The sequence below is a fragment of the Oncorhynchus clarkii genome, chromosome 17 (assembly GCF_045791955.1).
Source record: "Oncorhynchus clarkii lewisi isolate Uvic-CL-2024 chromosome 17, UVic_Ocla_1.0, whole genome shotgun sequence".
NCBI lineage: Eukaryota > Metazoa > Chordata > Actinopteri > Salmoniformes > Salmonidae > Oncorhynchus > Oncorhynchus clarkii.
Window position 1 is genome coordinate 33,062,484 of NC_092163.1, and position 4,055 is coordinate 33,066,538.

The 4,055-nt window shown below is 40.5% G+C and overlaps 1 long non-coding RNA gene across 1 annotated transcript; it reads left to right on the top strand.

The window, feature by feature from the left end:
* The first annotated feature begins 219 nt into the window (after positions 1 to 219).
* On the top strand, positions 220 to 3,970 carry LOC139370720 (uncharacterized). The gene is made up of 3 exons (XR_011627166.1): positions 220 to 554; positions 961 to 1,047; positions 3,911 to 3,970. It is a non-coding gene; the product is annotated as an uncharacterized lncRNA (long non-coding RNA).
* The last annotated feature ends 85 nt before the right edge of the window (positions 3,971 to 4,055 follow it).

A 4,055-nucleotide genomic window follows, 5' to 3' on the forward strand; every position in this document is an offset into this window, starting at 1 on the left:
TAAAGTAATGTAGGCATTAATTGTTAAACCACTGTTCCCCGGGCGCGGATGACGTGGATGTTGATTAATGCACCTCTCTGATTTAGAGGGGTTGGGTTCAATTCAGTTGAATGCGTTCAGTTGTTTAACTGACAAGGTATCCCGCTTTTCCTTCCACATAATGAATCAATTTCTGTGCTTCCGAAATTTTTTTTACAACCGTGGGGTAGTGCGGATGGTTTCAACACAGCGCCCCCTCACAGTCATCTAGTGTTTATATAAATAATTGGCGTTAACTTAACAATTGCCCCCATGGTACAAATAAAGTTTGTTTTATGGATTAATTATAATGAATCTCAAAGTCTACAATCCATAACAAATTAGCCTCTAAAAGTTTCCCGACATTGTTTGAGTGAGAGTATTGTTCTGATACGAGAGTCCACGTCCTGTACAAGTCATCGTATGACATAGGAGGAAGTGAAGGCAGCAGTTGCAAGATATAGTCATTTAGCCAGCTAATCTCAGATACATTTTTTTTTATCAGAGAAGATATGTCAGCAAGCATGCAAATTAAGGTAATAACGTTCTCTTGTTGAAATGTTTGACTTCTCGTGACAAACTGACCAATGCATTATGCACTAGCTAGAATGTTACAATTCTACAGCGACACACGTGTCACATTATGCTAGTATTAGCTAACCAGGATATAGCTAGTTCGCTAGCTAGCTATAGCTACACGGACAACGTTAAACTCAAATGTCTCAAGTATAAACTTTACAGCTTGCAGAACTAGTCAGTTCACTAGTAGCTAGCTAACATCATGCTAGTAGGCATCCGCTAGCAGTCAAACTGTATCACGTAGCTACTGTGGAATGGTCATTGACATTACTCCACTTCGATGCACCTACCTAGCTATTAATTTATGTGACAGGTCAAGAGTGTGACTAATGACATGTATAATGACATGTATATTCTTGCTAGATTGGAATCATTGGAGGCTCTGGCCTTGATGACCCAGACATATTGGAGGGAAGAACTGAGAAATATGTAGACACACCTTATGGAAAGGTAAGTTCAAATTCTAAATATTCTATTGTGGTAGGCAGGCTGTCTCTGCTATGAACAAACAATCATGTGCACCTTTGAGTGATACACGATATCGACATCTCCGCCATTTTCTGGTTGCTAAAATTCAAATAGTTCTCCTAATTTCAGTGTGACAAAACTAGCATGTATAGTGTTGGTATAGTGTTGAGAATCATTGTACCATCCAAACCGCTGTGAAATATATTTTCCATAACCAAAAATATTTTATTTTCAGCTGTTTTGAAACTGGTGTACAACACCGAAGTAAAAGACTCAAACTAAATGTAAACTCGAAGCATAGAAATAGCACACACAGAACAGATGTACCGCTTCTTAGACTTGCTTTCAATGAGAATGACGGATCCATTTTTATGTGAATTTGGTTGGGTACCACAAAAATGACATTGCAGCTTTAAAATGACAAGTGCCACCAATCTTAGTCCTGAATGTGGCAATGCTTTCCATTGTGTACAGCACAGCCATTACTAACCTAATATTGGACGAAAGGAGCCTAACATTACTCCATAGGCCAAGGACTTTGTTTCAGGGTTCTCCAACTGGCAGGCTGAATTTAGCCCTCGGGTGTAATGTTAGGCTCTGAGCAACAACAAAAAAGTTTAGAAATTATGTTGTAATCAAATATATATTTTTCGGGCTTCTTGCGGTCAATTTGCAGTTTACAAATGATTTGTACTTAAAGGGAAAGGAGATGCCTAGTCAGTTGCACAACTGAATGCATTCAACCGAAATGTCTTTCTCATTTAACCCAACCTCTCTGAATCAGACGTCCACTTCATTGGCCCAGGGAAATGTTTGTTGTTTGGGGTTAACTGCCTTGCTCAAGGGCAGAACGGCAGATCTTTCAACCTTGCTGGCTTGGGATTTCAAACAACAACCTTTTGGTTACTGGTCCAACGCTCTTAACCGCTAGGCTACCTGCCGCGGTTATGTTCTGGACCCTTGGCCATCCGCTAAAGAACTAGATCAATGGTCCCTGACATACATGTTCCGTTTAAAGGGCAAATTAGCTCTGGAAGCAAAAACCGCTAAATACGCCATCTAAATGTGAGCCAAGGAAAGCCCCCCGGCCAAACCCTTCCCTAACCCGGACGGCGCTGGGCCAACTGTGCGCTGCCCTACAGCTGGCTGGGATTGAACCCCAGGCTGTAGTGGCAGTTAAGACAGTCTACAGTAAGTATATATTTTCCATTTGTGAAATAATTTGATGTGATATGAATGCAAAGGGATTTATGTTCCTGTAACCGTACCGCAATTAAGCCTCCCTAGTCTTAGATTGCTGTGCCACTCGGGAGGCTCAATTGTGGTATGGTTCTAGAAACATAAATCCCTCTATTTGAATGTCACAATAAAATATACACTTACTGTTTTAACACAGTTGCAGCAGACAGTATTTTTCAGTGACAACACATTTGTGGCGTCTGTCTTCCGTTTACACACAGGTGTTTGGAGACACCGATAGTTAATTAGCACAGGTAGTCCACTCTGTCTTCTGTCTGTTTTCAGTAAACATGGAACTATGGCCGTGTGGGAACCCTATAAAGTTTTCTATCAATTTAACCTTTTGTTTTATGCTTCCAAAACCGTATCGCAAGCGATGCGTGTTAATTTTCAGACCGAGCGTAGTGGCTCTTAACAAAACTCCCCTCTACAGACGACACAGACGTCCAATTATTCGTATGTGTAATGGAACTGAGTCATTACACATAAGTCATTGGCTATCTAGTGTGTGTAAGCGTAATTGTTAAGGAAGTGTAGTTTGTCAACTGGAGACACACACACGGTGTGTTGATACTGTGCAAAACTTATACAAAATGTGTTGCTTTTTTATTTGAAAGATTTTTCTATATGTTATGAAAGATAAGGGGAATATCGGGATAGGTTTCGAAAACCAGTTTGAAAGTGATGTTTATTGACTTTTCTAAACGTTAAAACACAGCGACTGTAGTTCACATGGAGCCAAATGTGGACAAATGTAACTGAGAAGGGTTTTCCAGAGCTACATAGCCACGCACATTTACATAAAGCAAAATGGCCCTTGTCTCACGATTGTTGAATAAAATTATTTTTGATTTTACTCTGCCGATTGTCCGTGGGGTTGGTCCTTCAGCTGGTCAAACTTTTTGACAAAATATCCACTGGAAAGTATTCTTAAACAGACTTCAAAACGGGGGTCTCAGAGAATGTGTGACAATCGAGATGTTTGCTCATGCATGTGATGCATGTATGTTAACCAAAGTCTTGCAGGTGTTTACATGGTTTTGCGCATGTGCCAGGGGATCGAAATTTCAACGACAGTAGCCAGGTATAACATTTTGACCAGCTGAAGGACCAACCGCACAGATAACCGGTAGGATTATGGAAAATCTATTTCACAGGGGTTTAGATGCTACAATGATTCTCTACACTATGCATTGCTTGTTTTGCCACAAACTAAAATTAGGCAAATTATTAGAATTTTAGCAACCAGGGAAGGGCGGCGTGATTTCCGCGTAGTGCATCTTTAAACTTAGAATTGTTTACTTGACTTTTATACACCTTTAAATTGACTCCTTAAAATAATTGAGTCTGTCAAGTTTGCCACCGGCGTGCTGCTGTAGGGAAGTAAAGCGAAAGTCGAATCCATCACTTCCGTTGTTTGGCTGTGTCCATAGCAACATTTAGAAAATGAGGTGGATACCAATAATTGGTATAACAGTCTGGTTTATTAGGCAATACCAATCTCTGCGTTCCAGTGTAATGCCAATATTTTTTACCAACTGAAAACTGTGCCTTAGATACTGCCTAATAACATCTCTACTCTTTTCCCCCCCGACAACCCAACCAGCCTTCAGATGCCCTTATAATGGGGAAGATCAAAAATGTTGAATGTGTGCTCCTTGCAAGGTAAGCAGTGGAATGAATTGGAGAATCTCAATTGCATTCTCTTTGCGTCCTCTCTCCTCACCTCCTTCTCAAAACTCATTGGAGGA